A 26565-nucleotide genomic window follows, 5' to 3' on the forward strand; every position below is an offset into this window, starting at 1 on the left:
AATTTTTCATAGAGCAGTTACATTTTATATTTGGGTTCAATCTTTTATATTCGGCAGAAATGAATTATATTTTTACTGGCAAAATTCATTCCACTGCCTCAGACAAGAGCAATTTGCATTACTATAATTTTTTTTACAACCCAAGGGAGTTGTAAAACAGCCTAATTAATAGGAAGATAATCAGAGATGCACACCTGTATAAAACCAGATAATCCCCAGATAGTCCACCAGACCATGCCTAGGCCTTTACTGAAAGGACATACAGGAATCTTAGTAATCCCTTTTGCTCATTTATTTCCAAGTGGATGCTTTTTCTTGGTGGAAAAGACAAGGGAATACACACTGTCTTGATGAAAATGATGGAAGAGGATTAAGATACCTGTTTGAGTTGATGTGTTAAAGGAAGTCAATAGCATGGGCAGAATGCTGTGTCAATCCATGCACTCATCTAATTCAGTGGAAGCTAGAGTTCATTGCTTAGGTAATCAGAAGGACAGAAACTAACTGGGAAGTGTTGGGGGAGGACTTCGGACTGCTTATGAGATGCAAACTGGGGCCCCATCAATCCCATTTGGCTTTTTAACAAGATGACCACAAACACAGCTGACATTTTGGCTGTGCTTTTCACAAAATGATACTCAGTTGTAAGCGTTGAGGATTCTACTTCCTTCAACTTCTGTCGGGAAGTTCTGGAGAATAACAAGTTTCAAACCTGTTCAGTAATGGTAACATCTTCAAACATAGCAGCAATTTCATTCCTTTTCCAAAGGCCAGTCTAGCACTTCAAATCCCTGAAGACCATGCCTTCTCTGGGTTGGCACCTAATTTTAAAAAAGCCATGAGTAAATGAACAGAGGTATACTTTTTTTTATTATTTTTTATTGAAGGGTAGTTGACATACAGTATTACATTAGTTTCAGGTGTACAACACAGTGATTCAACATTTATATACATGATAATTCTAGCTACCAGCTATCACCATATAAAGTTGTTACAATATTTTGACTATATTCCTTATGCTATACATTACATCCCGGTTACTTATTTATTTTACAATTGGAAGTGTGTACTTTTTTTTTTTTTGAGAGGGCATCTCTCATATTTATTGATCAAATGGTTGTTAACAACAATAAAATTCTGTATAGGGGAGTCAATGCTCAATGCACAATCATTAATCCACCCCAAGCCTAATTTTCATCAGTCTCCAATCTTCTGAAGCATAATGAACAAGTTCTTACATGGAGAACAAATTCTTACATACTGAATAAGTTACATGGTGAACAGTACAAGGGCAGTCATCACAGAAACTTTTGGTTTTGCTCATGCATTATGAACTATAAACAATCGGTTCAAATATGAATATTTGTTTGATTTTTTATACTTGATTTATAGGTGGATACCACATTTCTCTCTTTATTATTATTATTTCTAATAAAATGCTGAAGTGGTAGGTAGATGCAAGATAAAGGTAGAAAACATAGTTTAGTGTTGTAAGAGAGCAAATGTAGATGATCAGGTGTGTGCCTGTATACTATGTGTTAATCCAAGCTAGACAAGGGCAATAAAACATCCACGGATGCAGAAGATTTCTCTCAGAACAGGGGGGGTGAGGTTCTAAGCCTCACCTCTGTTGATCCCCAATTTCTCACCTGATGGCCCCCTGCGACTGTGCCTGTCTTAGGTTGTTCCTCCCTTGAGGAATCTTACCCGTCTCTGGCTAACCAGTCATCTTCTGGGGCCATACAGGGAAATGTAAAGTTGGTAAGAGAGAAGCCTTATTGTTTGAAAAGGTTAGCTTTTTACTTCTTTGCATATTTATGCCCTGTAGCTTCTATGCCCAGCTTTTGTCTTGAGGTATCTTTACCACTTGGAAGAATTATGATACTCGGTAAATTCGATATAAGGCACGAATTCTATTTAAGGGTTGTAATTAGGAAGGAAGAAGAAAAGCTATAGAAGTAGCAGGCGGTAGAAAACATGGGAAGATTGATTATTTCTTTGACATATCTTCTTGTAGAGTAACTTCAGCATGTATAGATTTTAAACTACTAATTAAATTGCACACATACATTAACATAATAGGAGTACAGTTACATAACCAAAGCAGACCTATAATTACCAGCCATCTTCAGTCAGAGGTATACTTTTATCAGCAATGGCTCCTAAGGTGGTTGAGGATTCTTCTCATTTCCCCGTCCCTGTCCCTGTCAGAGATTTTGGGTCACTGTTTGGAGGTAACTAAGGAGATCAGAGAACTAGCTGGATCTGGTTCCAACAACCAAATCAAAACCTAAAGTTGGATGTTCTAGACTTCTTAATGCCACAGTGCCATTTTGCAATCTTGGGAGAAATTCAGGACTTGTTTCAAGAGGCAGCATAGCACAGTGGTTAAGAGTTCTGGTCTGATAACCATACTCCCTGAGTTTGAATCACGATTCTACCCTTTACCAGTAACATAACCCTGGACAAGTAACCTAACTTCTCTCTACTTCAGGTTCCTTAATAATAAAAGATGATAGGTGTTAATGTTCTTACAGAATTGAAGCAAGTGTTAAATAAGTCAATTTGTATAAAATAAGCCTGACACGTACTAAGTATTATAGATACTAGCTTTTGTTCTAAATTGGCAGTTTTAGCTCCAAGATCAAGGTTAAGAAATGTTTCCATGTTCAAATACACACACACACATATGTATGTGTATGTGTATATATCAAGTGTATGAATCAGAATTCTACCAGAGAAATAGAATCAATAGGGTACATATACACACACATACATATTTGTTGAGTGATATTAGATGTGTGTGTGTGTATAATAAATATAAAGAAAGAAAGCATATATATAACATGTATATATATATATATATATATACATGTTATATATATAACATGTATTATATTGTATTGTCAATGGGTTTCAGTCCTGGGCAAGTTCGCTATGAATTCAGTGTGACCAAAAAAAATGACAGTAAAACGTTCTTGGGGTGAAAGGGTTATACCCAACTTTATTTCCATGGTGGCAGGTCAATCACTAAAATCCCATCCACTCAGAGCGAGTCTGCATGCAGCAAGCTGGTCTCTGCCTCTGGGCCTCTCTGCCTGCACAGCCGTCCTCTGGGCCTCTGTCCTTGGTGCTGCCACCACTCCAGCCTCTGCTTTGCTCTACTGCAGCTGCAGCTGTGCCACCCTGTCACACAGAGCACTGGGTGGAGCTCCTTATATAGAGTCAATAGCAACGTATTACCCGCATGTGTATAGTGAGCTAGGCAACCAGGGCCAGGTGAGAATCCTGGCCACGGGTTTTATCCACATATATACACACACAAACACACGCACACATATTGATTATGAGGAATTGGTTTATGCATTGTGGGGTCTAGCTTGGAAAGTCCAATATCCATAAGGCAGGCCAGCTAGCTAGAACCTCTTAGGCAGCAGCTAACACTGCTAAGTGTCCACAGGTGGAATTTCTTTTTCTTCAGGGAAACCTCCATTTTGTTCTTAAGGCTTTTCAACTGATTAGATGATACCCACCCATATTACAGAGGAGACTCTCCTTTACTTAAAGTCAACTGCTCGTAGATATTAAGCACATACGCAAAATACCTTCACAGCAGCTCTTAGATTTGGGTTTGATTGAATAAGTGGTTACTACAGCCTAGTAAGTTGACACAAAACTAAACGTCGCAGGAATCTTCCCTTTCTAGATTGTACTTCCTGATGTCTAGGCTTTTTAATAGAGCATTAGGAAGTAGACTTCACCCTGGCAGTATTATGACTTTGCTGGCATCATTTGTTTTTGATTCTGAGAAATAATTAGGTAGCTCTTTGTGAACAATATCCAGAAGCTGTTTTTCCTTTACTTTTCCCCACTGGAGAAGTACTTCAAGAAGATCATCAAGATGTAATTGCTCTTGACATCTGAGTTTGTCACTTTCCATCATCCAATTAGGGGCACGATTTTCTTCATAGTAACTGAAGAGAGTCTTGGCGTTAGGGAAGGAGCCTTGCATTTCATCTAGTAAGGACCCTAGAATCATAGAATTTCAGAGGCTAAAGAGCCACTGTCCTTCCTCCTTGTATAACAAAGGTGCTGAAGCCCAAAGGATCTGGTATCACACAACAAATCAGGTTTGAAGCAGGAATACAGCCAGGTTTTCTAATTCCCAGGTGAGGCTTTAATCCCTCCTGATCTTTTCCACTCTTTTTCTGGTCAATACATTATCCTCAGCTATTCAAAGTATAATGACAAAAGTCCTAGCATTAAACCTAAAGATTCTGTAAAGCATCTTTAAACCTTTTCAGGAAAGTTAGTGTTAAGTCAAGGTAGTTATAATTTCATTATTTTTGCTTCTTTCTTACAGTAGTGGAAATGGTGGAATACTTGATAATATAATGCTTTAGATAAGCACAAAAAGTGTAAAGAGAGAATGAATACTTAAATTTGAATCACTAAAAATCTAAGTGAATGTTTATTTCTAAAACATCTCAACTTGTGTGACAATGGGTAGTAAGCTTTGTTTCCTTGGTGCATAGACTAAACAGCTACAAAGGATGTCATTCAAAAACCAAGAGGATTGATTTCAAATGAATATTTATTTATGTGGACATAGAGGCCACAGTCAGTCTTATACCAAAATTAGATATGAGAATGTCTGTCTCCTTAAAGGCCCATATTGGAGCCTGTGGGTAAATTGAAAGATCCTATGGCCAGGATTCTCATCTGGTCCTGGTCAGCTTGTTCACTACACATGTGTGGGCAGTACCTTGTTATTGACTCTATATAAAGAGCTCTACCCAGTGCTCTGGGTGACACCATGGCATGGCTGCAGGAGAGCAGAGACTGGAGTGGTGGCAGCACCGAGGACAGAGACTGAAATGGCTGTGGGGGCAGAGAGGTCCAGAGGCAGAGACTGGCTTACTGCATGCACACTTGCTCTGAGTGGATGGGATTCTAGTGATTGACTTGCTGTCCTGGGAATAAAGTTGGGTATAAACTCTTTCACCCCAAATATATTCCATTATCATTTTTCATTTTCATTGAATCCATAGTGAACTTGCCTGGGGTTGAAACCCATTGGCAAGAGCCCTTTGATAATCAAATATCATTAATGATTTTTAACCTGTAGTGCAAAGAACAGTGTTTGACACATACCTGAAAATTAAAAGATGAATTAAGTGCACTCCTAGAATTAAGGTCTTCTACTTGCTTTAATATAGGTGGTTAGGGATGGCAAAACACTGCCCAGTTCTTTTGAGATGGAGCAAATTGTCATTACTTATTAGTTATTTGTGAGATATGTATTCAGAAATATGTTTGAAGCATTTATGCTGGAGGTATGGTCAAGTGTTTTCAAAGAGGAATGACAAGGCATGAAGATAATAAAACATTGAAAGTAACATATTTACAAAGTAACATAACAATGAGTTACTGCTTTGCTTCCTTATATATAGTGAGAATGGGACATGAGATATATTGTACATCTTTGTATTTCTCTTTTTTTCTATTAAAAAGGGGCCCAATTAGGAAGTTTCAATATTTAGTATTTATACAATATATAATCATATAATTAAATGTTGGGCTTATAATATATAATAAAACATTTATAAGCCTGTTTCAAATTTTTATAGCTCTATTACATGTATATAGGACTTACCAAGTTATGTTTACTGCAGGGTTAAACATGTAGGAAAGAAAAAGTGGAATGGCTAAAACATAGAAATCCCTTTGGGAAAGTATGATGCCACCAGTAGACACCGTAATACAGGCAGACCCTCTGATTGTCTAATCCACAGACAGATGCCAATATTCAACAAGATCCCAGCTAGCAAGTCCTTTGTGGATAGTATTTGTTGAAGGTTGAAACTATTTCTAATTTGGTACCTATAAATCAGTCATTCTCTAATAGACCTGCATTTCTTAAAAAGAGTTTAAATTCTAAGACAAGCCCAGTCTCAGGAAGTTTATATGTTTTAAAGGAAATTTTGTGAAATGTACTGTACCTGAATTTCTTAATTTGAAACATTTGGGACCAACTTTCTATCACCATGAAGAAGGTTATGCATTTCTGTGTAAGGCTGTGAGCCACTGGAGGGTAGGGACAGTGTACTTGTCTTTTATGCAGTATAGTACTTGGCATGTGTAGTAATGGTAACAGTAAATACCATTTATTGAACATTTATTTAATGGCCAGTAATTACATTAGTTTAATAATATCAAAATGTTAATTAGGTAAATAAATTATATTAATTTAATGTAGATAATGGCTCTATGCACTTAAAACACACTGCAGTGTTTGATGTTAACACCAGGTTTGCATTTATTTATGAATTTATCTCCATTTTAAAGGGAAGAACTAGACTCAGAGATGTACAGGAACATAACTAGAAAGTGGCAGAGTCAAATTTCAAGGTGAGATCTGGCAGATTCCATTGGGTCTGCCTCCTTTCTCCTGCACTCAATAAATGTTGAATGAATGAATGGTCTACTTTAAAATCTTTATAAACTATGGGATAGTTGCATGTATGCATTTAATATTAAGGAACTAATGAGACACTTAAACTTTAAGGGATTATTGCCATGTTCTAAAGTAGACATTTTATTTCTGATAGCACAAGAACAAACACCCTGGTATTATATTCATTCATAAGCTTTGGGTGTTTTCCAGTGATTCTGATACAGCATGTTTGTTCATGCAATACATTGATTTACTGTTGTCCTCCCACTAGGGAGGAGACTCCTTCTTATTCACACAGGATACCTTCTATTTAGATCACCACTTTGATAAACACATGTTCAACTGGAATTGAGTAAGATTTAGGATATAAAAGTGTGATCAATTGACACATCATTCTCATCATGATTACAAAGTGCAAAGTGTACAAAATCCTCCTGATCTCTAGGCAAAGAGATTTGCCACTTTATAAGCATCTCATCACTGTAAGAAAGAGTGCTTGGGGCAGTTTGCAAACTCTGCCCCTGACTGCCACATTTGCATCAAATCTTGAAAGCAAGCAAAGAAGTGATCCTGTGTTGCATGAGGATAATCTAGAATTTTTGTATGTGTATTTATCTTATATAAGGTTGAATAAAGCAGTGAATGAAGAGTAAGGTGTATAACTTTTATATACTGTTTACTATATGCCAAGTAATACTCAAGATGGTCTACTAAAATTTTTTCATTTAATCCTCTCCTTTAAAGCTTCTATGAGGTTGGCACTATTAACTTCATTTTATGCATGAAGACACAGCAGAAAGAGTAAGTTGCCAAGAGGCACACAGAGGCAGGAGTGAAAGAAGGATGCAAACTCAATTGTCTAACTCCAGGGCCCACATGCTTAACCTCTTTCCAAACTGCTTCTGAACAGTCTTCCTTGACTCAAAGATTGAGACACTTTGACCCAGTACAAGTTGTCTGTGGACATTTAAGACTTCACATGTTTACAACAAACTCTTTCCTCTCCTGCCCCACCACCGTGGCTCTGATTGTCCTCCTCTTCTTTCTTTGCCTCTTATTTCTTTTCACATAGTCCTCAAATGTGAAACACCATCATCTCTCAGTTACCCCTACTATTTAATTTGTTGTCAAGCTCTGTAACTTCATTCTGCAATGTGCCTTGATTGTCTTCTTTTTTTTCCTAACCAATTTCCACTACTTCAGAGCTCATCCCTTCTCATCTAGGATCCTGCAGTCATTTTCTGATTAATGGTCCCACTTCCTTTATCGTTATCGTTGTCATTATTATTATTATTATCAGTACATCCAATCATTATTCCAAACTTCATCCTAAAGCTAAGCTGTGACGATTCCTGACCCCAGATTTTTTAAAACAATCCTTACATCTCTTTTGCATATGAGATTATGTCCAATTTTCTCACCTGAGTCTGTGAGGAAATGAATGGAGACCTCCCTTCCCATTTGCTTTCAGAAAAGGGTCAGGGTTTTTCCAACCATTCTCAAGTTCGGCTGTGGCCCTGGATTTCAAACAGCCACCAGAAGTAGTCACATGGTTCTTTTCATAGTAAGTCCTGGGTTGTTATTTCATAGGCAGGGAAATCAAGGCCATGTTACAAATAGAAATATGATTTCCTCATAGGAGACTAAACTGTTGTTTTTAGAAGGAAATTAGCATTTGCTCTAGTGAGATGTGTTTGCTGACTTTGGAGGAACCCAGTTAGAGCCTCTGATCGTTCAGCTTCTCCCCCCACCTCAAGGGAGCAGAACCCATTCGGCCTCTTCAGAGCTTGAGAATGCTAAGCAAAGGAAAGACTGCTTTAGTATTTAGTTGAAGACTAAGGCTCCAATGCTGTCAAAATACAAGAAGGGGAGTAGCTTTCTTTTCTTAGTGGGAAAGGGATGGAGATTTGAGACAAAACAGATTGGGATTCCATAGGTGGAGAACTGAGACTGAAAAGGGATTATGAGATGATTGTCAGGGATTTAAAAGATAAACGCTGGCTGGGAATGAAAGGGGCAACCTCCCTCTCTATCATTCTCTGTAAGGATAAACCCTTATTCTGACTTTTTCTGTTCTTCTTTTCTCTTCCTTCTTCCTCTCTCTTTTTAGCACCGATCACCCCAGGATTTATAAATCAGTTTGTCTGATTGTTGTCTATCTTCCTCTACTAAAATAAAAGCTGCATGAGGGCAAGGAACTTTATATAATTTTCGGCTTTCTTCCTAAACTCTGGAACAGGGCCTGGCACAAATTAGGTGCTCAATAAACAGGTGTTGAATGAAAGAAGGAAGGCATGAAAGGGCTTGGAAGGCACAAACTGTGAAGACTTTCCCCATCGTGTGTAGGGTAAGGGACTGGGTTGGACCTTGTTTTCCTACATTATCCCACTTTGGGAAGCTTTCCTGATTTTTCAGGAAGTGAACTGCTTAAACATGGATGAATCTCATAAATTCAGTACAGAGCAAAAGAAGGAAGGTACAAGAGAATCCATACAATATGACTCTGTTTACATAAAGTTGAGCAGACAAAACTAAACTATATTGTTACAGAACACCTTCAAGGTTGGTAAGACTATTTAAAAAACAAAAACAAAAACAAGGAAATGATTATCAAAAACGCCAGGATAATGAGAGTTAGAAAGGTGTGATTGGTTGGGCTATTTTTCAGCCAGTATACACCCACACAACCCTCCTGGTTGCTCTCGGTACTATTCTAACTTTTCCATGAACTTGAAAATATCTTAAATAATACCCCTAGTGATCTGGGAAATGTTGACAGTCACTTATTGTATAGCAAAACTCCCCAAAACTTAGTGATATAAAATTTTAAAAGAAGTTTATTATGTTCACAGACTTAGCTAAAGATTACAGGGCTGGTTAATGGCTGAGCTAGAGTTTGAATCAAGACTCCTGAATTCCAGCTGTTACTTTGCACAGTCTGGCTCTTTGCTTCCCTTTCATTGAGTTCTTTTCTCTTCATTTCCTAGTGTTTTGATTTTTAGGTGAGCAGGAATAATAGAGGAGGCAATTAGGATCTTATGTCATTCTTTTATGAGGCAGACTTCAAAGCTGGAGATGGCCTTTGATCTGTCTGTTGGTCTGAGAGCTTCCATCACCAAGCTCTGCTTCAGGCCAACGCTTGGTCAAGAGGAGGAGAGACTAGAACAACCAAGTACATAGTAAAGGAAACAAATCAGCTAAAACAACTAAGAAATTATAAGTACTATAGGAGGTGGGAGGAATGGCTTATCCTAAATATTCTGGTAAAACAAAAGTGCCCAGGTGAAGTGAGAGTGACACACACATCCTGGAATTCCAGACCTTTAAACAAGGTGACTTGTACTTTTGGTTGCATAAGACATCAGTATAACTCATAGTAAAACAAAAGCTAGGATTTCCATCTGGGTTTGTCAGTCTTCGTGCTGGGAGTACTCCCTGACTTAGACGTGATGTCGACAGGTTCACTGACAGATTGGTTTCCCCTCTGGTGCACAGACATATTCTTTATGTATTATCTGTAGTAACAAATGTGGTATCTGGTAGAAATAGGTTCAGAAGAGTAAACAGCATAGACCAGCCATTTACAATCAAAGTGCTACTTGCTGGTTAGCTTTCTTGAAAATGGATTCTCAAAATAAAGAGAAACACACACCCACAAAACACTGTGCTTATGCTGGTTATTGGTCTCATTTCAAAATTTTCTTACACTCATATTTGTCTACCCAGGGGAAAAGAAGACATTATTTGTACAGCATGGGGTATGATGTTTGGATTTTTTAAAAATTGGGGCAAAAGCGTAGTCATATCCTATTGCTTTGGGAACTGTTGCAGAGGTAAAGCATCAGAGAATCTGTCCAGACCACCTATTCAAGTTAGCTTACACTTGCCATCAGAAATAAAGTTCCAACTATTAGAAAGTTGAAGAGACTGTGAAATACCTCTTAAAATCATTTCGTTTTTGGTATGACTGATAATACACCAACCAAACGTATGTCATTTTTCACACTGATAACTTCTGAGCCCCCCTCCCTCAAACAGTTGTGAAAGGTCCTTACTTGTTCATACTTGAAGGGAGTTTTCCTCAGCATGTGCTCATTATGCAGCATCCTTGCTCATTTCTGGGTGGCCAGCTGTGCTTCTGTCTCTCCTCCTGTGCTTTCCTGTACCTCTTTGCTTCTCCAAGTCACTCACACGTCTCTGGACCACTTGACTTCCGTGGAGGCAGGAGGCATCTGTGTGGGGAAGGTCCCAGCTCATCCCATGATCCTTTCCAAGGCTTTAACTGGGTGTGGTGTATCCTGCTGTCTACTCCCACCACCTTGACAGCCTGGGAGAGGGAAGATGACAGAGCGTGGCCCCTCCCAAATGGGGCCTAGAGTAGGGGGGTCCAAGGGGACTGTTCTTAACCCACACTAAATCTCCAGGCTCAAAGAGGGCCTTCTCAGGACCCCTCTCAGTGTTCTAGCACAGTCCCCACATGAGCCACTGCAACTCTGCTAGGCCTGTCACATATTTTACTAATTTGTTAGTTTCTTGGTCTATCACTAGATTAATCTTTAAGAAGGGCCGCCCGTATAGCATTTCAAAAGGACTGACACCTACAGTCGTTGGTGTGTTTCTGAGTCTCAGTCGGGCCAGAGGGAGCAGTGTTGTTCAAGGCAGGTGTGTCTCTTGTGATAGTTTGCGTGTTTCTTAAGGTTCTCGTTTGTTTTTTCTACTTTCTCTGAGGATTGAGACCTCCGAGCACAGTGTAGAGGATATCAATGCCTAGAGTCCGAGAGACCCCCTGTGTCACTGACCCCTAAATGCAGGCCCATGTCACTCTGGATTCCTTGTGGTGTATTGAAATGAGGAATTTCTTGCACCAGTGCCTTGATAACTTCTCTAGCCTGCTCAGTCCTATGGGGGAAGGCTTCTACCCATCTGGTAAAGGTGTCTACCCGTACAAGTAGACACTCTAGTCCCTTGTTTATTGGCATGTGAGCAAGATCTATCTGCCAGTCCTCCCCGATACCTCCCTGCCTGCTGTAACCCTGGAGGGCCATTCCTGCGGTTGAAGGGGTTATTTCACTGGCATAGCTCACATCCCTTAACAGTTGGCATTACTGTCTTCCTTACTCCGTTGCCTGTGAAAAGGCCCTTAGCTAGCTGATAAGTATTCTTAATTCCTAAGTATAAAGTCTGATGCAGTGTTTGAGGACCTTCCCTGGGCTGCCGGGGATAGGATGAGTTCGCCCTCCTCAGTTTGAAGCCACCCAGCAGGGAGAAGGATAATTCCCAAAGAGAGAGCCTCCTGTAGCTCCTCTGGGCTATGGTGGGGCCTCACATCCGTGGGGGGACCCAGTCCACAAGAGGGGCCTGCAGCTCAGAATGCCCCGTCGGGCTGCCAGCTTGACTTGCTGCTGGCCCTCCTGTTCCTTCCCCTGTTTCATTGGCAGTCCCTTACAGTGGATGGCTGCTACTTTCTTGGGCTTGTGGACAGCCTGTAATAAGCGTCCTATTTCCTGGTGGTGCTTTATAGGGCTTCCCTCTGAAGTGGTAAAGTTCCTTTCCTTCCAGAAAGCAGCATGAGAATGGAGGACTGCGCATGCGTATTCAGGGTCGGTGTATAGGCTGACTCTCGTTGCTGCTCCTGCCGCTAGCGCCCTGGCCCCCGCCATGAGCTCTGCTGACTGCGTGCTCGTGCCAGGCAGGAGAGGTATCTCTCTAAGATGTCAAAAGGAGAGACTACAGCACACGCTGCTCTGTGCTCCCCTCCTTCCACAAATGAACCCCCATCTGTAAACATGGTTAAGTCCAGATTTGGGAGAGGGTGTCCTTCAGATCCTTACAAGCGCAAGACTTTAGAGCCAATATTTGTTGACAGTTATACTCTAGGGTTTCCTACCGTGGATCCTGAAGAAAAGTAGCTAGATTTAAGACAGAACATGTCCACAGCTGGACTACAGGTCCTTCAGGAAGAAGTGGCTGGTACCTGAGGAGTCGGCTGCCCGACAGCCACAGCCCTCCTTTGGTGTTCAGAATGCCCAACACATCATGTGGTGTGTGAACTGTTAGATCCTGACCTGTGATAAGTTTGGTGGCCTCTGGCACCAGCAAGGCCACTGCCACCACTGCCACCCTTGGCTACCATGGCCAAGTCCTTACTCAGGAACACCACGGGTTGTTAGCATCACTCCTCAGGGTTGGGTCAGGATCCCAGAGCTATTCCTGACCTCTCAGTGACAAAAAGATCAGACTCACTACTCGTAGGTTGAGTTGGGGCTTGAAGAAGGGCCTTTTGTAAAGCTTTAAAGGCCTGAATAGCCTCTACCTCCCATTGTAGGATCTGTTACCTGTCCTGCTGGGCCTCTTTTAATAGTTGGTATAAAGGTGTGTCCAGCTCCCCATATCTGGGAATTCAGATCCTACAATAGCCAGTTAGCAAAGGAAGACCCAGAGTTGTCTGACTGTGCTAGGAACATGCTGTTGCAGGATTGGTTTCACCCTCTCTTCCCCTAAGGCATGGAGTCCACGGGAGAGTTCAAGTCCTAGGTACCTGACTTTTCACTGGCTGATCTGTGCCTTAGACTGGAACACCCTGTAGCCACACAGCAAGGTAACTGAGGAGGTTCTGAGTAGCCTGAACACACTCCTCCCTAGTATCAGCACAGAGAAGAATGTCATCTACATACTGAATAACTGCTGCCTGCCCTGGTGGCTAGAAGGAGACTGAATCTTTGGTCAGCACCTGTCCGAACAGGTGGGGGCTCTCTTGGAAGCCCTGGGGCAGCCCTGTCCATGTCAGCTGAGTTGAGGAGTCAGAGGGGTCTTCAAAGGCAAACAAAAACTATGACTCTTGGGCCACTGGGGTGCAAAAGAAAGCATCCTTTAAGTCTAACACTGTGAACCAGGCCACCTCCTCAGGGATCCAAGAGAGGAGGGTATAAGGATTAGGCACTGCAGGGTGTAGGAATAACAGCCTTGTTGATATTGATAAGGTGGAGGTCCTGCACTAAGGGCCATTCCCCATTAGGCTTTTGGACACCTAAAATTGGTGTATTGCAAGGGCTGTTGCAAAGGGTCAGGAGGCCTGATCTCTTTAAATTTTCAATGATTGCTATGAGTCCTTTTCGGGCTTCAGGCTTAAGTGGGTACTGTCTCTGGTGGCAAAGTGGTTAGAGTCTTTAAGAGTAGTGCATACTGGCTGGGCCGAGATTGCTGTCCCAAACTTACCCCCTGTGGCCCAGACCTCAGGACTGATGTCCATTCATGTCAAAGGGCAGCACAGAACCTCTGGACTTTCCAGGTTCCTGTGCACTGAGGCCTGGGCTTTGGAGAATGTGCCCCTCCCAGGAGGTGAGCTGGGCTTTCTGGAATGACTAGAAAAGCATGAGAAAACCAGTCCCAGTCACAACTTAAAGGTTGTGTAAACAATTTGGTCATCAGCTTCCCAGATACACCTCTGATGGTTACAGACCAGGAGGAAGGAGGTCCAGGATTAAAAAGGAGGACAGACAGAATATGTGGCTCCTCTATCCAAAGGAAATTAGTAGTTCGGGCTCCTACAGTTAGGATTACCCAGGGCTCCTGTGGTGAGATAGAGACAGGAGCCACAGTGGGCAGCCCCAGGCCCCTTCAGTCCTGATCCCAGCTGTGGGACCCGGACCCCAGCTGCCTGCGCCTCTGGGGGCAGTCCCATCTCCAGTGATCCCTTAACAAAGAGGGCTCTGGCCTCCTTCAGGCATTCCCACTGGAAATGTCCTTCCTTGTTACAGAGGAGGCAGGCCCTTGGCCTCACTCTCCTCCTCCTGCCAGCTCCCGGAGCCCCTAGGCTTACCCCCTGTAGGGCCATAGCGAGAGCCTCTGCCTCTTGGTTTTTCCTATCTTCTCCTTTCTCTCCTCATCACGGTTGTAAAAGACTGAAGTAGCAGTTTACAGCAGGCTTTCTAAATCCTGTTCAGGGCCAAATGCCAATTTTTGTAACTTCCTTCTGATACCTGGGGTTGATTAGGTAATACATACTGACTTGGCCCTCCACTGACTCTGGGACCATGGGCATATGTTTCTTTAACGCCTCCAACAGCCGGTCCAGAAAGGCAGAGGGCTTTCCTTATCTCCCCAGTTACATCAGACAGCTTGGAATAATTTAAGGGCTTAGTGCACACTCTCCTCAGGCGCTCCACAATGCGTGTGATTAAGTGATTTCTATCCCAGTTATCTGCGTCTTCTGTGTCTGAGGACCACTTAGGATCGCTCAGGGGCACGGCCTGGCTCCCCATAGGGTAACCAGCCCATTCCTCGTCTGCCTTGCCCTGGGCATTTGCAGCACACCATTCATCTCCTCATTCCTGTGTGCTGTTAATCACTCTGTCCTTCTCTTCCCCTGTTAGGGTTTGGTTCAATAGGAGCATAATATGTCTCCAAGTTAGCTCAAAGGACTGGGTCAGGCTCAGGAAAACCTCCAGATATTCTTCAGGGTCATCTGTGAACTTTCCCAGATAGGTTTTTATCTGCCTAAGTCCTGGAGAGAGAAAGGGATGTGTACCCTCACTGGTCCCCACCCTCCGTTTGCTACTTGCTGTAGGGGCAACAGGGAGGAAGGTGGGCTTTTTGGTAGTAGGGGCCCAGGAGCCTGTCGCTTTGGCCTGGCAACTGCTAGGGGTTTCAGGTTAGTTGACTGACTTTTCTCTGTGGGCCGAGTATGTGGGGAACAAGAGACCGCTGAGGGTGAAGAATTTGTCAGGGTGCCTGAGGCAGGTGTGAGCCCACAGAATCTACTCGTGTTTGGTCTGTCCCTAAGTGCAAAGAAAGCCTGTACATACTGGACCTCTGACCAATTACACTCCTTATGACAAAACAGATCTAATTGGGGGATGGTGTTATAGTTAGTGCTTCTTTGTGGGGGCCATGTCTCTCCATCAGATGATTTGCACTGTGGCCATGCCTGAGTGCAGAAAAAGGTAAGACACTTCTTCAGGGTCTGGGGATCAAACTGTTCCCACTCCTTCAGAGTACTGCTAGCAGCATGCCTGATTTCAGGCTTGAAGACAAAGCTCCCATTTGAAAAAGAGAGAAAGACTGGTGTCCAGCACCTGATGAAACCTCTTTTTGGTGGGGTGTCCCCTCGCATTGGGAGCCCAGGTGACTGGTTCATCACCCTCCTTGGGCTTGCTGGACCTAACCACTCCTTACCAACATGGCATACTTGATACCCCTGCCTTGACCCGTGTAGGGCAGGGGCACAGGAGACTGGACTGAGGGGTCTTTACCGGCTCTCCCACTACCACCTTTGCTGGGAAGAAAACGTCATCCACACCCCAGTTCTTAAGTGTTGCACCTCTCAGTGGCACACATGCCAGTGGAGGTGGGGGTGGAAGTAGAGTTCTAGCACTAGGCACGCAAAGAGATTTTAACATGCACTTCGTCAGAGGGAATATAGTCGCACCCTGCTGGAATCGATGGAGGGCCCAAATTAAGTGGCCCCCTGACTCGAGGGTCTTGAGGAAAACTGCCTGACGTATGATATGACTCCACTCATGGTCCCCTGTTCTAAGCTGGGGAGTAAGGTACACTCCTAGACTTAGGCCTAAGAGCCAGTATTCTCTTCTCTTCCCTCTGCTCCGAGTCCTCAAATACCTTGGCTTCTGGGCTACAATGGAGGAAGTGCAGAACCCCTTGGAGAAGGAGTAAGTAGGGCTCCTCTCACCAGCAGGGCTAGATTGAGCCACCAAATGGGCACCAGGGGCATGGCCTGAAGGGTTCCCAGTTACTTGGAGTGGGCGAGACTGTGCTGTCCCCGTGAGGGCCCTGGATTTCATTGCCTCTCGCAGGAAAGTGTGACTATGGGGAGAAAGGCCTCAAAGGCGGGGCTGCCTGGTTCCTCCCCTCCCTGCAGCCCACTCTCGAGTGACATTCTAACGGGTTTCTCACAGATGGGTGAGAGAGAGAGAAAGGGAAGAAATGGCACCAGGAAACACCAACATTCCCATCCGAAGACGGGGGATTGCTGAGCCCGGGTCACCATGAAACCCTTCGCCGAGACTTGAGACTGGCAGCCATGCTGTTGCTTTGAAGACAGCTGAGGGGTACCCAGAAATGCCTCTGGTCAAAAGAGAAAGCAAGGCAAGTGGGAGCTGGGAGCGTTCGCTGCCTACCTTGCGGCAATGAATGTCGGACCTGGACACTCGAGGGGTCCCAGCGAGGGAGACATCACTTATTTTGTAACAGTAAACAGACAGTAAAGGAAAGTGCCCAGTCCGCATCAGGGGGCTTTCTGCAAGGAGCTGAACAAGGTCACCCAAGTCACTCGCAAGAGAGGATACTGAGGGGAGCCTCCTGCAGCTTCCCCCGCACCACCCAGGGAAGGGAGAAGCAGCGCCTTATGGACGCCCGGTGGGCAGTCGGGGCCTGCGTTCCAACAGGAGACCTTCGAGAGCCCACTGAGGTGTGGCCTCGGCCGGTTGTCTGCCTGCCTCCCTCAGCCCCTCGCCTCCAAGGAGAGCTTCGGGAGAGAATCTGGCCCCACTCAGCCAACATTCCCGACTCCTGAGGATCCACTGACGGACACTCAGAGGAACCCGGTGCCTGAGATTTGAGGTCGGCAGCCCGGCTAGTTTCATTTAAATGGCTGACGGGTGCCTGATACCTTGCACCACGGACGGCGTCTTAGTACGAGGACAGTGAAAGAAAAGGAGTCCAATTGCCGATGCTCACCTACGAAGGAAATCCCAGACGCGCCCCCAGAAGACGAGACCAGACTCGTGTTCGCGGAGTTCAAGAATGACCTTGACAAACGTTCAAGGTAGACAAGCAGAAGAAAGGCTTTTTTATTCAGAGAAAGCAAAAGTAGGGAATTCCCAGTGCTCGCTGGGAGGGGCCAAGAGTGCCGTGTCTGGCCTTTGTCAAGGAGTCTATAGATCAAATTTAACTGATTGCTTTATTTCTGTTGGTTCCCATTGGTAAGCTATTCATTGTTTTAACTAATCTCATTGAAAGTTGTCTATATTTCTAAATTTGGCATGCTCACGGGACTCTGCTAGCAAAAAAACCAAGGACATTCACTGCGGCTGTTCTTCCCTTTCCGAGGCCCTTGTCCTGCTCCAGCTGGACAGAGGCCGCCCCCCTTCATCTTTCCCTGTCTCAATAGGCAGCAGGCAGAAAAACGGAAAAGCTGAAGAGGTGTGGATAATCCAGAAACTGTTGTTAATCCAAACTGTTGATAGTTGCTCTTTTTTTTTTTTTTTTTAAAGATGGTAGGAGTAGAATTTTAGAAGTTAGGATATAAAAAGTATTTCATTTTTGGTCAACCAATCTGATTGTGAAATCTTCCTGAATCAAGTTTCTCTCTCCATATCACCCTCTTTCTGATTTTCTTGCTACATTTTAACTCATAGTATTTTTGAAGTGATGTACTAATTGCACATAAAATGTAATACTTGAGCTTAATAGCACATATTGTTCCAGCAGTCTTTAGTGCACTTTATTGTTTGTCTAAGGGTTAAATATGGTTGTTTTAATTCTTTGCTTAAAGAATTGGAAGGTTAAATGATTTGCACACAAGGTCTCTTGTTTCAATGTGCAATTTGATAATCATTCCTGAAATAGCTGGAATTAAGGGCAATAATTTTAATGAGAATTGAGCATCAAATTAAATATAATAAATTGTGCATTGATATATGTCCTGTAGACTAATTTAAAATACTGAGACATTTTAGTCTATCCAGTAATTTTTTCATTTTGGCAATTTGGTGTATGCAGGCCTATCTGAACTTCCAAATTAACATGTAGAGCGTGAATATAACTTGGCCTGCTAGGTTGTCAATCACTATAGTGTGTTTAAAACAAAAGCAAAAACAGCTTGTAAATGTGCAAGGCTGTAAGGAGAAATGGTCAGGATGGATGAGACCAGTAGAAAGGATCTAGGGAGTGTAGATATTTGTAGTTTTAAACTTTAGAAGAAAGCAGCAATCCACTATTTCAGTGCAAGCGTGGTGCTATTTACATGATTGTACTATTAAAACTGGAATAAGATTGTAGTTGATCCTATACATTTAGGAGCTTTATTATGGAATAAATTGAAAATCAATACATACGAAGTTCAAGAGAGGGTCATTGTACTAAAACGTTGGTAGTCATAAAAAGTCCTGCAATAAATGCCTAAAACATGAAGGTTTACAGTAAACTTTGCATTTAGAGATGAAGCTAAAATAAAGGCTAATGTATAAAAATGAGTCTGTGTAGGGACTTCTTGAAACTTAACTTTTGAATAAAATTTTGGGGTCTTCTTACAAAATATTCTACCCTTCCGCTTACCTAACACTCATGCTGTAACCCCGTTTAACCCAAAGACTAGGTTCTTCTTTGCATTTCTTCAGGGTTAGTCTTCCACAGTTACCACGTGGTGAGAAGTGGGACATTGCTCTTTCAGAGACCATGTGGAGATGAACGGCCCTTGCTTTGTTCCTTCACTGTGATTCCCTCCCCACCACCAACTGTTCTTATTAGATCAAGGGCACTTGTGGGTTGTTTTTTTTTCATATGAAGGTTTTATGGCCTAGACTGGACCAAATGTCTCAGAAAATTCCTTCCAGACATTGCAACTCCTCTTCCTCTGAATTCTAGGAGACCCCTTGGTAAGTTCTTCACTACTGAGGTCAGTTGTATTGTCTTTACTTTCTTCTGGGAATGAAAGTAATTTTTGTTTTCATTATGAAGTTTCATAACAATGCTCCCTTTTGTTGCTGTAGTTTGTGTTGGTTATGCCTAAGATCAAAACTGATAGAGCCTTCAACTTTCTGGGATTCTTCCTTCTAAAAAGAAAGGAAAGGCAAATACCCCACTGACCCAGCCACTCTGCCATTTTATTCTGTGTGGGGGAAATTTTGAGCTAGTCTTTCTTCCAGTTATGAACAGAATTTTTTTTATAACAAATTAACTGAGCTGAACTGTCTGACCATCACTGAAAGACTTTTAGACTTACGCTCTGCTTTTCCACCAGTAGCATGAACAGTTAGCACATTGCCCACAAAGTGAAGAGACATATGTAGATAAATAGAACTCACCAGATATTAGTAGACCAATGAGGGGAACCACCCCTCATTTTGTAATAAACAAGCTCAGAATTAAATACAAACAAATGAATATTTTTCTGGGTAATCATTTGTTAGACTCATTTTTTGGGTTTATTTAGTTATTTTCATTTTAGTTTTTGAATACACAATACATGTAAATGGTTCAAAACAGTGAAGTATGTAAAAAATGCATACTCAGCAATGTCTTATTCCTATTTATGCATTTCCATCCACACATATAGATATTCTTTGCCATTAGTTTCTGGTTTATTCTTCATGTGCTTCTTTCTATCTATTGACTTATAATCTATCTATCTATATCTATCTATATATTTATAATTTAATTATGTTATCTATCTTCTATCATCTATTAAATCTATCTAATCAATCTAATTTCTATCTAATCAATTTATATTTATTTAATCAATCAATCAATCAAACTACATCACAGTAGTTTAACAGTCCCCCTGCCCCTCCCCCTCTTCCCCATCTACTCCCCTCCCTCTTAGTAACCACTAGTTACTTCTCAGTGTTTGAGTCTAATGCTATTTTATTCCTTCTGTTTTGCTTTCTTTTTATATTCCACAAATAAGTGAAATCTTATGGTATTGGCCTTTCTCTACCTGGCTTATGTCATTGAGCATAATACCTTCTAGATCCATCCATGTTGTTGCAAATGGCAGGCTTTCTTTTCTTTTTAGGCTGAATAATATTCCATTGTGTATATGTACCACCTAGTCTTTCTCCAGTCATGTATTGATGGACACTTAGGTTGCTTCCATATCTTAGCTATTGCAAACAGTGTGGCGATAAACATAGGGGTGCATATATCTTTCAAATCAGGGATCTTGTTTTCTTCGGGTAAATTCCTTGGAGTGGAATTACTGTGTCAAATGGTATTTCTATTTTAGTTTTTTTAGGAACTTCCATACTTCTTTCCACAGAGGTTGTACCAATTTGCAGTCCCACCAACAGTGAAGGAGGGTTTCTATTCCTCCACATCCTCACCAGCATTTGTTGGTTCTTGTCTTTTGGATAGTGGCCATTCTAACTGCTGTGAGGTGATATCTCATTGTAGTTTTAATTTGCATTTTCCTGATGATTAGCAATGTGGAGCATCTTTTCATGTGCCTGTTGGCCATCTGAATTTCTTCTTTGGAGAAGTGTCTGTTCAGGGCCTTTGCCCATGTTTTAGTCAGGTTATTTGTTTTTGGCGTGTTGAGGTGTATGAGTTCTTTTTATATTTTGGATGTTATCCCCTTATCAGATGAGTCATTTACAAATATATACTCCCATACTATAGGATGCCTTTTTGTTCTGCTGATGGTGTCCTTTGCTGTACAGAGCTTTTTAGTTTGATGTAGTCCCACGTGTTCTTTTTTTATTTTGTTTCACTAGCCTGAGGAGGTATGTCTAGGAAAAAATTGCTCATGCTTATATTGAAGAGATTTTTTCCTATGGTTTCTTCTAAGAGTTTTATGGTTTCATGACTTACATTCAGATCTCTGATCTATTTCAAGTTTACTTTTGTGTATTGAGTTAGACAATCTAGTTTCATTTTCTTATATGTAGCTAACCAGTTTTGCCAACATCAGTTGTTGAGGAATTTGTCTTTTCCCCATTGTATATTCTTGGTTGTTTTATTATATATTAATTGACTATATATGTCTGGCTTTATATCTGGGTTCTCTATCCTGTTCCATTGATCTATGGGCCTGTTCTTGTGCCAGTACTAAATTGATTTGGTTAGTGTAGCTTTGTAGTAGAGCTTTAAGTCAGGGAGTGTAGTCCCCCTAGCTATATTCTTCCTTCTCAGGATAGCTTTGGCTATTTGGGGTCTTTTGTGGAATTCATATGGAATTTTAGGTCTATTTGTTCTAGTTGGTTGAAGAATGTTGTTGGAATTTTGGTAAGGATTGCATTGAATATGTAAATTGCTTTGGGCAGAATGGCCATTTTGAAAATATTAATTCTTCTTACCATTTCCATTTTTTAGTGTTTTCTTTAATTTCATGAATGTCTTTTAATTTTTAGAGTATAGGTCTTTCACTTCCTTGGTTAGGTTTATTCCTAGATATTTTATTCTTTTTGATGCAGTTGTAAATGGAGTTGTTTTCCTAATTTCTCCTTCTACTAGTTTGTTGTTAGTATATAGCATTGCAGCAGATTTCTGTGTTTTAATTTTGTATCCTGCAACTTTGCTGATTTCAGTTATTATTTGTAGTTTTTTGGTGGAGTCTTTAGGGTTTTCTATGTATAATATCATGTTATCTGCACATAGTGAGAGTTTAACTTCTTCCTTACCAATTTGGATGTCTTTTATCTCTTTGTATTGTCTGATTGCTGTGGCTAGGACCTCCAATACTATGATGAATAAAAGTGGTGAGAGTGGGCATCCTTTTCTTGTTCCCAATATTAGTGGAAAAGCTTTCAGCTTTTCACTATTGAGTATGATGTTGGCTGTGAGTTTGTCATATATGGCCTGTATTATTTTGAGGTAGTACCCTGTATACCCATTTTGTTGAGAGTTTTACTGTGAAAGGATGTTGAATTTTGTCAAATGCTGTTTCAGCATCTATTGAGATGATCACGTGTTATTTATCCTTCTTTTTGTTAATGTGGTGTATGATATTGATTTGATTTACAAGTATTGTACAATCCTTGAATCCCTGGAATAAATCCCACTTGGTCATGATGGATGACCTTTTTGATGTAATTTTGGATTCAGTGTGCTATTATTTTGTTGAGTATTTTTGCATCTATGTTGATCAGGGATATTGGTCTGTAATTTTCTTTTATTGTGTTGTCTTTGCCTGGTTTTCGTATTAGAGTGATGCTGGCCTCACAGAATGAGTTTGGAAGTATTTCCTCCTCTTCTACTTTTTGGAATGCTTTTAGAAGGATAGGTATTAATGTTTGTTAAAATTTGACTATGACATTGTCTGTACCTGGTGTTTTGTTTTTGTGGAGTTTTTGATTACCAATTCAATTTCATTGCTGGTAATTAGTCTGTTAAGATTTTCTATTTTTTTGTGGGTCAGTCTTAGAAGGTCATATTTTTCTAGGACATTGTCCATTTCTTCTAAGTTGTTCAATTTATTGGCATATAATTTTTCATAGTATTCTCTAATAATTCTTTGTATTTCTATGATATCCATTGTGATTAATCCTTCTTCATTTCTCATTCTGTTTATGTGTGTAGACTCTCTCTTTTTTTGATAAATCTGGCTAGGGCTTTATCTATTTTGTTTATTTTCTCAAAGAACCAGCTCCTGGTTTCATTGATGTTTTTTCTTTTGTTTTATTCTTCTCTATTTTATTTCTGTTCTGATCTTTATTATGTCCCTCCTTCTACTGACTTTGGGTTTCATTTGTTCTTCTTTTTCTAGTTTCCTTAATTGTGATTTTAGGCTGTTTATTTGGAATTATTCTTGTTTCTTGAGGTAAGCCTATATTGCTATGTACTTTCCTCTTAGAACTGCCTTTGCCACATCCCACAGATTTTGGCTGTTGTGTTTTTGTTTTCATTTGTCTCCATGTATTGCTTGATTATTGTTTTAATTTTTTCATTGATCCATTGATTATTTGTTTAGTCTCCATGTCTGTGTATGTCTTTTTGTTTTCTTTGTGCAGTTTATTTCTAGTTTCATACCTTTGTGGTCTGAGAAGTTTCTTGATACAGTTTCAATCTTTATGAATTTATTGAGGCTCTTCTTGTGGCCTAGTGTGTGGCCTAGTGTGTGATCTCTCCTGGAGAACATTCCATGCACACTTGAGAAAAATGTGTATTCTTCTGTTTTTGAGTAGAGTGTTCTCTAGATATCTGTGAAGTCCATTTGATCTGATGTGTTGTTCAATGCCTCTGTTCCCTTATTTATTTTCTGTCTGGTTGATATGTCTATTGATGTGAGTGGTGTGTGAAAGTCTCCTAAAAGGAATGTGTTGCAATTTCCTCCTTTAATTCTGTTAGTGTTTGTTTTACATATGTAGGTGCTCCTGTGTTGGGTGCATGGCTATTTGTAATGGTTATATCCTCCTGTTGGGCTGAGCCCTTTATGATTTTGTCATGTCCTTCTTTGTCTCCTGTTACTTTCTTTGTTTTCAAGTCTATTTTGCCTGATATAAGTACTGCTACTGCTGCTTTTTCTCCAATGATTTGCATGAAATTTCTTTTCCATCCCTTCACTTCTAGTCTGTGTATGTCTTTGGGTCTGAAAGGAGTCTCTTATAGGCAGCATATAGATGAGTCTTGTTTTCTTATTCATTCTGCCACTCTTTGTCTTTTGATTGGTGCATTCAGTCAATTTACATTTAAGGTGATTACTAATAGTTATATGCTTACTGCCATTTTATTAATTTTTCTCTGGCTGTTTTTTATATCTCCTCTCTGTTCTCTTCTTCCTCTATTATACTCTTGTCTTGTGGTTGATGGTTTTCTTTAGTGTTAGATTTCCTTCTTTTTTTAATTAATTAATTTTTTATGTGTATTTATTTATTGCACACTTCAGTTTTGTGGTTGCCAGAGGTTCATATTTTCTTTACTATATAATAGTATATCTTAAATTGCTGATTACTCTATTTCAAACACAATATAAAGGTAGTTTTTGTTTTTCTTCTTCTTCCTACTCCACATTTTTTGTATTGGATATCATAATCTGCACTTTTTGTGTGTCCCTTAACTGATTTTTTGTATAGTTGATTTGCTCCTTTTGTTTTGTTTTAACATCATATTTTCTTGGTAATTAGTTTGTCTACTACCTTTACAGTGAGTTTATTTTCACTGGTGGAAGCTTCTTAGCCTTAGGGTCATTTGCATCTATAGCAATGACTTTAACATATCATGTAAGACTGGCTTAGTGGTAGCGGAGTCCTTCAATTTTTGTTTATCTGGAAATTGTTTAATACCTGCTTCAAATTTAAATGATAATCTTGCCAGTGAGAGGATACTTGGTTGGAGGTCCTTCTGTTTCAGCACATTAAATATATCGTGCCATGCCCTTCTGGCCTGTAAAATTTCTTCTGAGAAGTCTGCTGATAGTGTGATGGGATTTCCTATATAAGTAATCTTGTTTCTCTCTCTGGCTGCTTTCAACCCACTCTCCTTATCCTTGATCTTTGCCATTTATTATTATTATATGTCTTGGTGTTTTCTTCTTGGGGTTCCTTTTGTTAGGGGCTCTCTGTGCTTCTTTGACCTGTATGTCTACTTCCTTCTCCAGATTGGGGACGTTTTCAACAATTATTTCCTTAAAGAGACTTTCTATCCCTTTGTTTTTCTCTTCTCCTTCTGGTACCCCTGTTACGTGAATATTGTTTCATTTGGACTGCCCACACAGCTCTCATAATTCTTTCATTACTAAAGATCCTTTTTTCTCTCTGTTCCTCAGCTTCTTTGTTTTCTTGTTCTCTAATTTCTATTTCATTTACCATCTCTTCCAGATTATCTAATTTCTTTTAAATCCCTCCATTGTATGTTTCATGCAGATACTCCATTACTCTATTCTTCAACTCTGAGTGCCTCTTCTACAAGTTTTCTATCTCTTTGTTGAAGTCCTTCCTGAGATCTTGGACACTTTTCTGTAAATATGTGAGCATGTTTATTACTTTTAATTTTGAAATCTTTATCAAAAAGATTGGTGATCTCTGTTTCATTGAGCCCTTTTTCTGGGGTCCTGTCTTGAAGTTTTGTTTGGATGAAATTCCTCTGCCTGCTTGTTTTGTCAGGATTCTGTAATTCTTCCTTTGTATTAGGTGTCTCTACTACACTTTCTGGTCTACAGAATAATAGCTTTATGAAGAAGATGTGCTATAGTGCCCAGAAGCTCAAGATTCTTTACTTTCTACTGCTTGGTTCTACTTTGCGGAGGTCCCAGTTGTTTGTGTGCCATGGGTTGGGCCGCCTTTCTGTCTGGCTTCTATCTGATATAGGTCTGGATGGGCAGTTTGCTTGATTTCCTAACTTTGTAATCAGCTCAGGAATCTCTGTTGAGCTCGCTGTGCATGGGCCCACCCTTTGCCTGGCCTGCAGCAATGGCAGGGCTGTAGTGTTATTGGGGTGGGCAGACTGATGTATGCTGATGGACATGCAGCACTGGGTTTGGACACCAGCAGGGGCAGAGCTCCTGGGGCTGGATCCTCCATGCATCTCCCCAGTTAGGCTGAAATGGAGCCAAGTAAGCTAGGAGAGTCTTCCTCTGCCTGCCAGGCAGCAAAGTCTGATACTCCTGCTGAGCTAAGTGGGCTGTCTGCTGGCAGCACATGCAGGGAGGAGCCTCAGGGATGTGTTGCCAGCAAGGGGAATGGAGCATGTGGGGCTCCTGAGAGTTCCCAATCTGTTGGACTGAGGAAGGGCTAGGAGGTATCTTCCACCTGCCCTGTCTCCTGAGAAGAGAGTTCCATCCAACCCTTGTCACCTCTGGTACCTGTACTGCTGTCAGAATTCTTTCAAACTGTCACCTCTGCTTTTGGTCTTAGGACTGGAGGAACATGCCTGTCCTCCTCACTGGCTGGAGTCTCAGTCTCCCAGAGTGTTCCGCCTGCCCCTGATGTCCAGCCCCAATAATCACCAGAACCCAGTGTAATGTGGGCTTGTGCTCCTGGAGCAGGTCTACCTTGTCAGGTATGCAGAGCTCCGCAGAGCTCCTGGGCTCGTACCCCTCCCTGCTCTGTTCCTATTTCTCCGGCCAGTAGGCTGGGGTAGGGGGAGGGCTTGGGTCCTTCTCAGTCTTAGCTTTGCTGCCTCATCCTTTTCTGTGTGGTGCTCTCTTCTTCCTCAGGTGTGGGGGTCTGTTCTGCAGTCTTCAGGTTATTTCAGGTCTAGCTGCATTTACTGTATTTTCCTCTTTTATGTATTTTTGGAAGGAGGTTTTTCCATCTTGCCTTCCTTTTCTGCCATCTTTAATCCACCTCCTTATGTTTCTTTTTGCAAAAATTAGCAAATGTGTGTGTGTTTATGTATGTAATATATATTATTTTCCTTTTTTCTTATACAAAAGATAGCATAGTATATATACATTCTTTTGCTTTTTAACAATAATAGTTCACAGAATTCATTCT

The 26565-nt window shown here is 41.2% G+C and overlaps 2 long non-coding RNA genes across 3 annotated transcripts in view; one reads left to right on the forward strand and one right to left on the reverse strand.

Annotated features, from left to right (window-relative positions):
- LOC130684229 (uncharacterized) overlaps positions 1 to 26096 on the forward strand; it is a 53865-nt gene extending 27769 nt beyond the window's left edge. Inside the window, exons 2-3 of the long non-coding RNA XR_008998419.1 lie at positions 6349 to 6411; positions 25984 to 26096. This is a non-coding gene — a long non-coding RNA (uncharacterized LOC130684229). The remainder of the gene's footprint in view (positions 1 to 6348; positions 6412 to 25983) is intronic.
- LOC130684228 (uncharacterized) lies at positions 297 to 14320 on the reverse strand. 2 transcript variants are annotated; one of them, XR_008998418.1, is made up of 3 exons: positions 14277 to 14320; positions 10513 to 10689; positions 297 to 821 (listed from the first exon to the last, which is right to left on the reverse strand). It is a non-coding gene; the product is annotated as an uncharacterized LOC130684228 (long non-coding RNA). The 2 variants fall into 2 exon arrangements; XR_008998417.1 differs by lacking the exon at positions 297 to 821 and adding an exon at positions 9325 to 9616.
- Positions 26097 to 26565: the final 469 nt, after the last annotated feature.

Source organism: Manis pentadactyla, chromosome 6 (assembly GCF_030020395.1).
Source record: "Manis pentadactyla isolate mManPen7 chromosome 6, mManPen7.hap1, whole genome shotgun sequence".
In the NCBI taxonomy this organism is placed as follows: Eukaryota; Metazoa; Chordata; class Mammalia; order Pholidota; family Manidae; genus Manis; species Manis pentadactyla.